At 41.4% G+C, this 13,513-nt stretch overlaps 2 protein-coding genes and 1 long non-coding RNA gene across 15 annotated transcripts in view; 2 read left to right on the top strand and 1 right to left on the bottom strand.

Moving 5' to 3' along the window:
• Ctnna3 (catenin alpha 3) overlaps positions 1 to 13,513 on the bottom strand; it is a 1,512,724-nt gene that overhangs the window by 913,107 nt on the left and 586,104 nt on the right. The gene's annotated exons all lie outside the window — the stretch shown is intronic.
• Lrrtm3 (leucine rich repeat transmembrane neuronal 3) overlaps positions 1 to 13,513 on the top strand; it is a 162,522-nt gene that overhangs the window by 36,934 nt on the left and 112,075 nt on the right. The window lies entirely within an intron of this gene.
• The window catches only part of LOC116074731, a 69,421-nt gene continuing 58,003 nt past the window's right edge, over positions 2,096 to 13,513 (top strand). The window contains exons 1-2 of the long non-coding RNA XR_004112257.1: positions 2,096 to 2,745; positions 4,724 to 4,845. This is a non-coding gene — a long non-coding RNA (uncharacterized LOC116074731). The remainder of the gene's footprint in view (positions 2,746 to 4,723; positions 4,846 to 13,513) is intronic.

Genomic DNA, 13,513 nt, shown 5'->3' with positions numbered 1-13,513 from the left:
CCAATACACAGTGTTTCTCTCATACTTGAGGTTTCGTTTTGCAAAATGGGCCAGAATTGCTGTCCTGGAAGACAGCAGGAAACAGCTAACAATGCTTATCAGCTGGTGGCACTGTGGACACTCCTGAGTTAGGGATGACTGGGGAACTGGGAATCAGGAATGTGCTCATTCAGGAACAGGCGCACTCTAAAGTAGACCCGGCTCTCAGGGACTTTTGCCGTTAGACTTCTACGTTCCATGAGGCTATGAAGAGATCCTCGGAGCCCTAGGGCTGCCAAATGGTCTTCCCTCATCATCGCTGAGTTCCCCGATCTCCCCCAAACTCACCCAGCGGTTGCAGGTGTAAGAGGGGTGAGGAGAAAGGAGAAAACGTAAGAGTATGAAGAGACTGTAAAGCAGAATGGGGTTTATGGACCCAGAAGCAAACCTCGATGGCTGTAAAAAAACGTTCTTTGGAAATAGGTTTAACAGGTTTACTGTGAACAGTGCTGGGGTGAGCACGGCTGTGCAGGTATTTCTTTGACGTGCTGGCTTGGAATCTCATGGGAAAATATCTGGGAGTGTTGGAGACAGCTGAGTGTCGTCGTCGTGGGAAGTCTACAGCTAGTTTAGGGTATGTTTTCCCCACTTGGTCTATTTCTTAGAAACCTCAAGACTGACTTCCATGGTGCCTGGGATCGTTTTTTTTTTTATTCCCGCTAGCAGTGTGCCAGTCTTGATGAGACAGAAAGACAGACAGACATCTCCTTAAAAGGTCTTATTGATGCTCGACCATTTACTGCTTTGGGAGTCGTTGGTCCGGCCATTTGTCTTGCTTTAGACCAGGGAGTCTTGAGCTGAGGCTGACCATCCCTGGATTTAGGAATTAGTCTCTTCTGGGTTGTATTTGGAAAATAAGTAAATGATGAATAATATAATAATAAATAATACAATATAATAATAACAACAACAAATAAATTAATAAAAACAAATTAAGTTATTCCTAAATTGCAAGACAAGTTCCTAAGATGTCTAACAGGCTGCATAGAGAAAAGGGGCTGCTGGTTGTCCCCCGTAAGGCAAATTTAGGAAATCTCTTCTCAACATGAACTCCCTTCTTTCCACCTTCTCTGTCTGACCTTCCTGTTCTACTGAAGGTTCCTCGAGTTTCAAAATATGCTTGATACAGAGAAAGAGGGCACTACTTCCGGCTTTCAGACCCGTTTGTGTCACATGCAGATGACAATATCAGCAAGCGTGCCTCATATCACCAAACATTTTGCAAGGGCTGGATCCTCCCTGACCGGCTGCAAAACTCAAAGCCACTCTGCAAGCATTGCATCGACTCAGTGGAGTGGTTGGGATTCACTAGCTCCGTCGCCTGAAAGTGTTGTACAGCATTGTAATCAGAATTCAGGGCCTGAGTCCTTTGTCTCTTTTACTTTGAAAAATTAAATGCCCACTGTCCTAGTCTCTTCCCTTGTAAAACTATAATAATAACAGTCCTATCTTGCAGAGGCACTGTGGGAAGTATCTGGGCTTTGACTTCGATAATGTTAACAATAGTGCCCTTTGCACTTATCGCAGAAAAAAATAAGATACTGTTTATAAACTATATAAAAATTTTCTATTTCTCCTCAGAGTTTAGGGAGAAACCAGTATCTGAAATAATCAGTTATGGCTTGGGGTGTAGCTCAGCACTAGAGTGCTTGCCTAGCATTGTTTCTGCGAATAGCCTATCTTCAGTCTTTGGTAGCACACACATGCACATGTAGACACACACACGTGCATGCACACACACACACACACACACATCATCATCATCATCATCACCACCATCATCATTGTCTAGTGAATTAATCTTTTATACAGGTATAGTTTCAGTAGAGTGTAGCTAATCCTTAAAGACTCTTTTATCTGAAGGAGTAAAATATAAACACACAAGTGAGTTCATCCAACTATCCAAAGCGGGGTTTATTTTGTAATGAAGATCGTGATGTTTTATGCAAAGGAGGAGTAGTAATTGGGCACCTGAGTGACAGAGGGTTGTGTTCTCATGGCCTGTTTCAGGAAATATTAAAAAAAAAAAAAAAAAAGTCGAATGGCTAACTTTCCGCAGGACTGGACCAGGCTCCTGTGTTCCTGCCCAACCCTCACCCTCACCCTTCAACTCTCTCCAGCTAGTCCCTGCTGCACCCAGTCTCTGTGTTCCCAGCTCTTCTTTGCTTGTCCCTGGCACTGCTAGTTCTTCCTCAGCCATAAACCCATGTAGTCAGCGATCTCACGTTCCAGTAACTAAACGGAACCGCCAATCTCACGGTTGCATATCATAATATCCAGTAACCCGGTAAAAACAAGACTCTTAAAAGCTTACTTAACCAATCAGATTTATATATCAATAATATCACAATTTACAAGATGCCAACACAATAATTAAAGGACCAATTGATAATGATAAAAGCTTTATCCCGATTAATCTAACCTTACGATACCACAACTACTTGTGGCTGGTAAACACCACCCGGGTTCACATCCGCAGCTATCTTCCTTCTACTCCTACTCTCTGATGTTCCCTGTCCACCCCCACTCTTAGCTCCGCCTCCTGTTTCCCTGTCCAATCACAGGCCTCCTCTGCATTAATGTAATTGGACAGGGAAAATCCTGAAACAATGGCCAACTGTTGAGAGGTTTCATTGGTACAGTTCTAAAGGAAAAGACACAAGTTTCAAGGTGGGATAAAGTGGGAACCACAATCAACAAACAGAGGTAAAAAAAAAAAAAAAAAGGCCCTTTCCTTCCCCACACACTAACACCAGCGTGAAGCCCATGTGTTTGAGATGATCAGTCATTCACCACGTGTGTAGAACTAGATAAGAGAAAAGCAGGAAGGATCTCGGCGCTGGCTTCCCTACATCTGTGCTACCACACACAGAATATGTAATTTAGTTTTAGGAGTCTCTCCTTTTATATCCTTCGAATCACCCCTCCTTCTACCTCAGAAGCATAGGAAGAGAATAGGAACATCTTTGGGGGGAAATGTAGGAATTTGTCATTTTTTTTAACACATTAAAAACTTTTCACTGACTATACTAATAATGAAACATGAAGAACATTCCAGAGAAATCCATAAAGATAAATGTGCTGTGAGAAAATAATATATATATATATATCTTTATACATGAGAATTATTAATTTAATCTAACACAAACTATCATTAAGGAATGCCAGGTATAACATGTTCTAAACATATGAACTCCTGGTTAAGATTCAGAATGCCCTCCTAAAAATGTGCCGTTTCATGCAAACTAGCTAATAGGTTCTTGAGGGGAGAAAGCTGCTGCCTGACTGAGGCTACAGCATCAGACATTTAGAAACGGCATTTGGCAAGAAGATGTTTGATAGCTGCTGAATGTTTCCGGCTTCTTACATAAAAGGGCAAGACGATCCTGGAGACAAGGAAGCCTGCACCCTGAGTCTCCTGCTGCCACTCAGGGGCAGCTCTTTGTCTCACGACCACCGAGGCTGAACGAACCCATCTGTTTCTAGAGAAGCTTCCCAATAAAACCCCTAAGACGTATTAGCGGTTTTTTCAGGACCCTGGAGAACCATTCCAACCGCCTTCAAGTAAGAGTGCTACCAGCTATAGGTTCTACTATAATTTCAATGCTTCCAGATACCACAAAAAACACAGCTGTTTGTCTCATGTTAGAACAGTGGCTCTCAAAACTATGGGTCACTACCCCTTTGGGGTCGAAAGACCCTTGCACAGGGGTAGCATATCAGATATCCTGCATATCATATATTTATATTACAATTCACATGCTTATGAAATAGCAACAAAATAATTTTATGGCTGGGGGTCACCACTACATGAGGAGCAGTGTTGAAGGGTCACAGCATCAGGAGGTTAGGAACCACTGTGTTCAAGTAAGAAATGTGATGAATACAACATTCATAGGTCTCATTACACCAGAGGAATATGGACCTCCATATTTCCACAGCGTGAACAACATCATGGTAGTGTAGGAATACTGAAGAAACACCTTAGAGGCAGGCGGATTTCTGAGTTCGGGGCCAGCCCTGGTCTACAAAGTGAGTTCCAGGACAGCCAGGGCTACACAAGAGAAACCCTGTCTTGAAAAATACAAAAAACAAACAAAAACAAAAAAACCTGAAGAAACACCTTATTGAAACATGGATGGTTTGAATATGGGAGTATCAATAGCAACCTACCTCAAAATATTCTCCACACACACAGACACACACACAGACACGCTCATACATACACACACACACACACACACACACACACACACACACACACACATGTACTTTGAAAGACATAAACCACAGCAGGGTTCTATGGGTCAAGTAGCTATTACATTCGGCATCTGTGAGAGTGTACACTCTGCCAGTCCTAAGTAAAACTCTCAGCCTCTCCTTACGCTGTGAGAATTTCCTCTTCATTTTCCAACACCGGCACTTAGGAAGATAGCTATGTACTTGCGGAACATGAGTCACACTTTCTCTGAGGGGGTGCAGATATTTAAAAATTATTCTTTCCTTCCGAGACATGTGTCATGATGTAATACTTGAGTGCTGTGAGCAAACTGATACCCAGAAATAAAATGTTCATTCTTCTATCCCATGGAAAGTCTAAACAAGCAAATCTAAAACAACTACCATAAGCAAAACAAGACAAAAACAAGAACAAAGTAAGTTTTACCACCTAATTATTTCACAGAAAATCCTAACACTGTCTGAAACATTGCATGCACCCACTGTGGAAGCTTACAAACAGTGACCTGAATACCTACTAAGTACAACCAGATCTGCTTCTGAATGTCTACTTTTACCAAGCATCAGGTCAGTATTAGAAAGTCAGTCTTTTTTCCCTTCCTGGCCTCTAAGCAAATCCCCCCCAAAAATAACAAAAGAGAGTTCATGTGATATTTGAATTCTACCTGAAGAGAAACTGGCCTCCTACTGTAAGCATGCATTCCTTTCTGTTTATGTGTGTGTGTGTGTGTGTGTGTGTGTGCGTGTGTGTGTGTATACACGTGTGTGGAAGCCAGAGGTCGATTTCACAAGTCTTTTACTATCACCTTACCCCTTATCTCTTGTGCCCCCATATCTCACTGAATCCAGAACTCACTTATAGGCTAGGCTGGCTAGCCAGAGATATCCCAGGATCCTCTTGGCTCCACTTCCCCTTAATCAACACTAACACTATGGATATGTAATGACATACTAAGCTTTTACATGGCATCTGGACACCCAAGCCTTAACGGTGGCCCCAGCAGGCACTTTACCAACAGAACCATTGCCCGAGTACCTGGTCCTCCTTGACTTCTTCCTCCCCCTCCTCCTGCCCCCCTCTTCCTCTCCCTTTTCCTCCTCCTCTCCCTCTTCTTCCTCCTCCTCTTCCTTTTTTCCTCTCAAGACTATAAAGGTAAGAAGTCAAATTCTCTCAAACAAATGAAAGGTTTGTTTGTCTGTCTGTCTGTCTGCCTGTCTGTTCAGTATGCTAAGATTGCAATGGTCTCTTCATTAAACTTTCTTTCACTACATTGGATCACAACTATGAAGAAAGGGAACAGGGGTCAGTTATAATAGCTACTTATTCAGTAGTTACAAGGTAGAAATTCCACATGACGTCCCAAGCATGAGTGGATTGCTCCAACCAGTTTACTTCTAAGAGTCAGTCAGTAAACCAAGACCGGATTTCTCCCTTCTGCTTGAAGATTACTGTTGGTAAGGCACAGACTAGAATGCTTCTTAACTAAAAGTCTCAGTAGCTGGCCCGTCGTGACCATGGCTGTGTAGGTACAAACAGGGAAGGCTGTAAACCACTCTCAACGAGGCTAAGCACAGGCTTTGGTCCACATCCAGTGAAAAGCGCATTGTCAGCATGATTTATTTCTATTACAGGGGGCTCTGTCATCTCTCCCCGTGCGTTTGCACCAGGTATTTTACTCCTTCCAGTATTTCTCATTCGTGGGCCCCAGGCCCACGAATCTTCAAGGTCAGAACATGTGCTTTTGTTTTAAAAACCCTGCAATGTACTGTCGCCTATTTTATCCAGCCAGCATTTGGTTTAGAAACTTGGAAGTAAATACAATTATTTTCCTCCGCTTGACCCTACGACTTGTGAACTTGCGCTCTTTAATGGTTTTGACATCATCTTGTTGATACATGCCATTGACTTTCTAAGCTTGGCCTTCTGGCATACAGTCTCGGGTTTGAAGACATAGGCTCGGTTTACTGTGGTTCCCAGTAGCACTTGGCAGAACACAGACTTATGTCTTTCTCCGTTCCTCGTGATTTCGCATCTTTTCGGTTTCTCTTATAATGTGTACTTTTCTTGCATTATGGTTTGTTAATTTAAGAATGTTCATTCTGAGTAGGATGGTAGGTGAGTCAGGTAAGTGTTTGAGCATGGTAACATGTCCTTGTAATCTGGAAGAGGGGAAAGTAGAGACAAGCACACCCCCCTGGGCTCAGCAGCAAGCCGACCCATCCTCCTTGGAGAGTTCTATGACTAAGAGACAAAAATATGGGGATAGGGGAAGTGGCTAAAGAACAATATCCAATGATGCTCAAGGGCATCCGTCCATCCATGAACACACACACACTCATGCACAAAGGCATGAAATAAAAAGACAGTAGAAAGAAATAAAGAGATTTTAGAACCGTCAGCATTAAAAAATAACTAAGCAATGGTCTCTTTTAGTCATATGTAAAATGAGGGTGTAAATGTTTATATAAAGATTTGAGGGATAGCAGTGGTTCTTTTTTTATTATTCAAAATAATTGCATATTCCCCAGTCATTCAAGTGAATTCAAGCTAGAGCTCTGATAGACAAAGTGATGAAATGATACTGAATACAGATGATATATAATGTTTAGTTATATATACATATAACTGATAACTAGTAGGAAAAAGTTTCTTTGATATTCTCTATATTCTCTCTTCTTTTAATATACTGCTAACATAAATATACTAGTGAATTTTTAGTAATTTGTATAAACAGGTGGCAAGAAAGCCTTGAGATAGTTTCAAAACTATTTTTAATTTAATTTAATTTAAATAATGGAAGCATTAATTTCACGATAACTAAATTTTCAATGACCAAGCAATTATACATGGGAGCCTTTTAAGTTTTCTTTAAACTTGCCTTATTGGCATTTATCACAAGAAACATATAATCTGTATCATAATGCAAAAGTTGCCTTATATAAATTATACATTTTAAAATAACTGTTAGACTCATAATGCTTACCTACACATTTCTTTTTAATCAGACTTATTGAGGTATACTTTTCATCAAAACAAAATGTGAAGACTTGAAATGTTTGGTTTAATGGAGGGGAAATCGTTGCTGTCTGTAGTTTTGTGTGTGCTTGCTCCTATGGTTTGATCTTAAGAGACAAGTTCTCCTGGAGCCTAGACTGGCCACGAACTCACTATATTGCCATGTAGCCAAGGACAAGCTTGAACTGCTAAGCCTCCTGCCTCCGCCTTCTGAGTGACTATACCACCACACCCACATGTTTAGTAGGTTGTTACAAAGGTGTCCACCAGGGTAGCCATGATGTAAATCAAGTCATAGAAAATATCTCTCATCAAGAAAGCTGAACTGTGTCCCTCTGAGGCTTCTCCTTACTGCCATGTCAGTTGACCACTAGATGACCACAGGTTTAATCTTTTTGAGTTTGGTACAAATGGGATCTTCATTTGGGTGCTTCTCTTTGACACAATTCTAACTCCACTCTTGATTCAGCGTTTGTGATAGCCTGCTCTGGAGATTCCATGGTTGTGTAAGAAAATGGGGATATACACAGCTGTCATTCTTTCCATTAACTCAGAGCAATACCCCATTGCATGTTCATCTCCAAGATCCTTGTTTGTTCATCAACTCATTGGCAGATACCTAAACTGCCTCTTGTTTTTGATGTCTGGGAATAAAGCTGCATTAACATCCATCCATAGGTCCTTTTTTGATATATACTTTGATTTCTCCTGGGTAAACCTTTAGATTGGCAGTGATGGTTCAGTGTTGGTGTGTGAAAGACTCCTTTTTCTGAATTCCCATCAGTATATATTAGTACCATTGTCTCCCATGATCTACAGCACTTAATATGCACTTTTCACTTTCACGTTGTCCTTTTAATAAGGTGATTTGAAAATGTAGCATATTGAGTAAGACTGGCTTCTCACTCAATGCCTATGGGTGGAACCACGCTTATTGGCATGGTCCTATAATCCCAGCCTTCGGAAAGCAGAGGCAGGGAGACAGTGAGATCAAGGAAGCCATTCCTTACATGAATGACAGGAAGGGAAAGGGTAGTGGACAGGTCTCAAATGACATGGTGATTTCTGGAAAATCTTGGTGAATATTTGGCTGTATTCTATGGAGGAATCACGAATTAAACTACAATCTGTTGCAGACTTTATTCCCAGTTCTGTGACTCTGAGCCTGTCAAGTAAGAAACACTTGGCTCCATGGCATACATATATTTCTCATGATTAATGGTGGTTCATCTACAGGAATATCTTGTAGCCAAGTTTACCCTGCCTGTATGATGGACAGAGTATGCTAAATCTGAGTCTTCTCTGTTCTCGTTTCCTTTATAAGTAGTCGACTCATTATCTCTAAGTAGACAAATACATTTTGCCTTCTACGGTAAATCCTTATCAATGTCTACTAAGTAAAATACATAAAACTCATCTCTTCTAAAATTACAAATGATAGACCGATATTTGCTTAACATATTTTAGCCATTTAAAACCTGAACTGGGCTGGAGAGATGGCTCAGTGCTTAAGACTGCTCTTCCAGAGGTCCTGAGTTCAATTCCCAGCAACCACATGGTTGCTCATAACCATCTGTAATGGGCATCCGATGCCTTCTTCTGGTGTGTCTGAAGACAGCTACAACATACTCACATACATTAAATAAATAAATAAATAAATAAGCCTGAATTATGCTTAATTTAAATCTTTACTATCTATTCAATCCTTCTGATTTTCCTATGTTTCAAAAAAATGTTTTAAACACAATAAAGATGTCAGTTGGTGTGTGAAAAATATGTTGGAAACTTACCAGTTAACTGTTGTGGTAAACATTTTCCAGTCAAAAGACCTTTTTAACTTTATGAATAGTAAATTAAACATATGTGTGTGTGTGTGTGTGTGTGTCTGTGTGTGTGTGTGTGTGTAATGCTGCAAAGTAAATAACACTTTTTGGGGGAGTATAAAAATGAAATATAGCTACCAACTTTGGAGATGAAGGTAAGGGACTTGGCAAGGCAGTATTTCAGCTGCGATCTCAAGCAGAGAACCTTGTAAGGCAGAATGGAAAAGGGATGTATCTCAGTAGAGAAAAAAACGTAATATCCCTGAGCTCTGGAAGCCTTTGGATTTTCTTCACCATTTTTAGAATTCACTTTATCACAGTTTTCTATAGAATATTTGACATGACATTTTTGTAATGACACCATATCTCAATTACACGCACACACACACACACACACACACACACACACACACATAAATATTCCCCAAAGAAAAACGGCCAAGCCCGTCTGTCATTTTTGGCCCTCTTTGATCTGATTCAACTTGATTCAGATTTACTTCTCTAGTTCAACTTTTCATTAGCTCCCTACCCTATGGGTCCATTCCCTCTCTGCTAGTTGTCCTTTCCTCACCCCTCATCTCATTAAAAAGTGCCCCTTCAATCTCAAGGAGGTGACTGACATGCTCTGGAAGGAGTCAGCGGCATCTAAGCAGAATCGTAGCTGTATTTGTTTTGTTTCGAAGATGACTACCCCCTAAAATAATTATGTGGATGAGTTTGTCATTTGGTGGCTGGTTCAAAACTGAAGTTTCTGTTGTTGGGAAGTCCTGGGAGATTCGAGTGAAATTCTGTCTGGCCTCTGTGCCCACAGGCTTCCGAGAGAATTGAAGGGCAGCTGGTGGTTGCATTGCCTTAAGACACATTGAGAATTTCAAATGGTGGTGTTTGCTTAGGGTCCTGGATGACCCAGGGTCTGTGTGTAGAAATCAAACTTTAAACACTCCAAGTATGGCCCTACCTCAGAGCTCACAGGGGAAAAAAAAAAAAAGAAGAAGGACTTGTCAACTGATGAAGACATCAATATTCCCATAGCCAATACTAAATAAGTGTTGTTCTTTTTCTGTCCTCTAGAGAGTTACTGTCTATAAATCCTGTACTCCTTTTTTTTAAATGAGATAAGTCACATACTATAACTTCCTTGATGTCTAGTATACTGAACAGTTCATAAAATATTCTTGCTTAGAATTTCTGAAGCCAACATATGTTTAAGAAAACTGACATGTATAGAGCAAAACGTTCAGGAATCCCAAAACAGAAGCATCATGGGATAACCAAGACTGTGTAGCAGACTCATGATTCTGCATAACACGGGTGTACATCGACACTATAATAAGCTCTTTCCTGTGACGCTCAGTGTGGCATTAAAACTACCATCAAATTCTTCAGCTTCATGAGAGATTGAATTGCAAACATGTATTTACCAAGAGATTTTTCAGTAGAGTATTATTATTCTTGGACTATTTTATGAATGTCAATAATACATCTCTTGAGCACAGGCACCACAACTTTCTCTCCCCAGGAAGACCCAACACTCCCCCCACTTCTCCTTCCATGTCTTTCTCCTTACTGATGTAATTTACTGTTGAGAATTTTATACAGGAAGACACTGTATTTACATCATTACTAACGCCTCCTCTCCTCCCTGGATTCATGACCTCTTCTTCTATTATTGTTTTACACGGGGGGGGGGTGGGTGTTCATTTAGTGTTGTTCTTATGTCTACTGATTTAGGATTCACCAGGAATCTCTATGTGGAGAAGACAGATTTTTCTCCTGCCTCAGTAGCCACTGATTGTCTGTATTTCATCAACTAAATGTGACAGAGGTAGAGGGATGGCTTAGTGGGTAAGAGTGTTTACCATGCAAGCGTAAGTTTATGGGTCTGGGTCCCATTTCCCAACAATAAGAATAAAAAGGCATAGCTGCACTGGAGCCTGGAACTTCAGAGCTGTGGAATGGGGATGTGGGAATCAGAGACAGGAAGAGTCCTAAGGCTTGCTAGTTGCTAGCCTAGACTCAGGTTTGGTGAGAAACCCTGTTTCAAATGAATGAGTAAGCTACAGAGAGGTGAAGGAGCATACCTACCGAAAATCCTGTGTTACATAGCAAATCATTAGATACATATGTCTTAAATAGCACTTCTAAATTTGAATGCTGAAATAAACAAAAGCATATTTATTGATCAACCCATGAAAAGGGAACATGAAGTTATACCTCGGTAGTAGTATTTGTTTCCACCGGAGGTTTGGAAAAGCTTAGGAGATCTGAATGTGTGTCCTTGTGATTTGTTGCACGAGTAAGCATCCTCACATCTGAACCAAGAAGGCAGGCATAAATTACAGGGAAAGGTCAGGATTGGCTGAGCTATTTTGGTCAACCATCCTCCTATCACTCTAGCAAGGGAGAAGATGCCTAATTCCATGGCCACTATAGTTCCCGTCTGCTCCTACCAAGTGGGTAAGACAACCAGAACAATTGCAGGCTGCCAACTTCCGGGGTGAGGAAATTTCTGTCCGCTCACTCTGTTAGTAGCAAGTCACATGGAGAAACCTCCTTCTGGCTCCCACAGAGGAAAGAGAACCCCAGCATTGCGACAGCTGTCAGACCCTTTCTGTTTCCCAGAGCTGGCGTCAGAATTGAATGAGAATCAAGCCTATCCGGGCCTTCCTACCCACCTGTGACTGAATGAGTCAAATAAATAGCAAGGAGACAGATGGCCCCACTGTTAATGAGAATCTCACAAGCCCACGATTCCATGGAAAGGAAAATGTTGCCACCTTGGTGTTTGCTACAAAGGTGTACCAACAGAACCCTCCAACAGTTTACCTTCAAAATGACAACCGTTTGTATCTCGTGACCGGTCATTCTCAGAGGACGGCTTGAGTTCCGGGGTGTTTGAGACAGGCTTGCATTTTTAACAGCCCTGTTTTGCTACCGCTCCTTGAACATCGGGAAGTACTTCTCAAAATTGATTTCAAGCATTCCTAGTTTTTCTAGCCATACGTTCCACAATCAATATAGTGAGTCCGAAAGACGAATCGCTACGGTGAATCTCATTTGTAGGTGTTCTCTTTCTACCTTCATTTGTATCTCTAATTACTAGTCTGATGAGACCCCCATCACCACCATCTCGCATCTGTTCACCCAGGCGTGCACTTCACGGATCTGAGTCCTTTTGAATTGTCACTGACCATATGAATTACTCGCCCTGGCTCCTATTTCCATTTTTTTTTTTTTTTTTGGCAGCTTGACCTCAATTCCTTTCTTCTCCTCCTCATTTACAGCATAGCTATGCTGCAATTCTGGCCAGCTTCCCATAGCATAACATTTTCTTCCGGCTGTAGCTAAATCGAACCCTGCAGCTGTTTTAATATGGCATCGGTGGTTAATTTTTGGTACAATGTTGCACATCCTAAGTGACAGTAATGTCCGGGGCTGGTGCAATATTATGCAAGATTTAAGATAGACGAAAACCTTTCAGCTCACTAAAAACTGGTGTACCATGCATGTGCGGCATGAGCTGCAATAAACAGGTCCCCGCATGGAGAAATTCCAAGAGCCTCCAGCCACCTAGGCAGTAAGAACACTATTGATCACTCCCAGCTGCAGTGTACTGTACTTCTTACCATTTTCTTGCTCCTGAAGTGGCATCAAAAGAACCAAAAGATGAAATCCATTTGAATATGCCTAAAGTTGTCTAGGGGTCTGGGCAATATATTCAGTTTCTTCTAGACAGTGGGATTGTTCTTGGTCACTTTTGACATTTTGAGAACAGCTCCTTCTATCTTAAGTGAGGGGCCAAATGAGGCCTTTGCGGTAAAGCTTTAATCCAAATAAGCCCGGGCAATAAAAACACAACTCAATTAAGATGAATACATGCTGTGCTCCTAGATTGTGTAGTGGCCCACACCACTACATTACCACCTTGCCCTCTCCTGTCCAATCACAAGCCTCCCACTGCCCTAATGTGATTAGAAGTGAAAATCCTGCAACAAGGGGCTACATACACACTGTTCTAAATAGACGGGAATCCATCAGGAAACCACCACCACCACCCCCCGTACTGGTAGTACACTTTTCTTCCATGATCCCTGAGAAAATAGCTGAGAGCCACAGAGCCACAGAGCCCAGCTTGGTTTATATACGAGTCACCTCTGTTTTTAAGGGTAATGTATGAACATAATTTAGCAGGAGTTGGCAAAGGAACATAAAATGTTGTCTTGGAGATGAAAGAGTTAGGCTCTGAATTTTAAAAGGACAAAATAGGAAAATAAAGGTTCACCTTGTGAGGTTATAGAAAAAAAAGCAGAATGAGAGAGATCGATGAGAAGATGGGACAGATGGAATAAGACAGGCTGAGGGAGAGGAAGGAAAAGGTGAGAGAAGAGGGAGGGAG

The sequence above is a fragment of the Mastomys coucha genome, unplaced genomic scaffold, assembly GCF_008632895.1.
Source record: "Mastomys coucha isolate ucsf_1 unplaced genomic scaffold, UCSF_Mcou_1 pScaffold3, whole genome shotgun sequence".
Classification (NCBI taxonomy): Eukaryota; Metazoa; Chordata; class Mammalia; order Rodentia; family Muridae; genus Mastomys; species Mastomys coucha.
The sequence above is the reverse complement of the archived record's forward strand: the minus strand, read 5'-3'. Positions and strand labels throughout refer to the sequence as shown.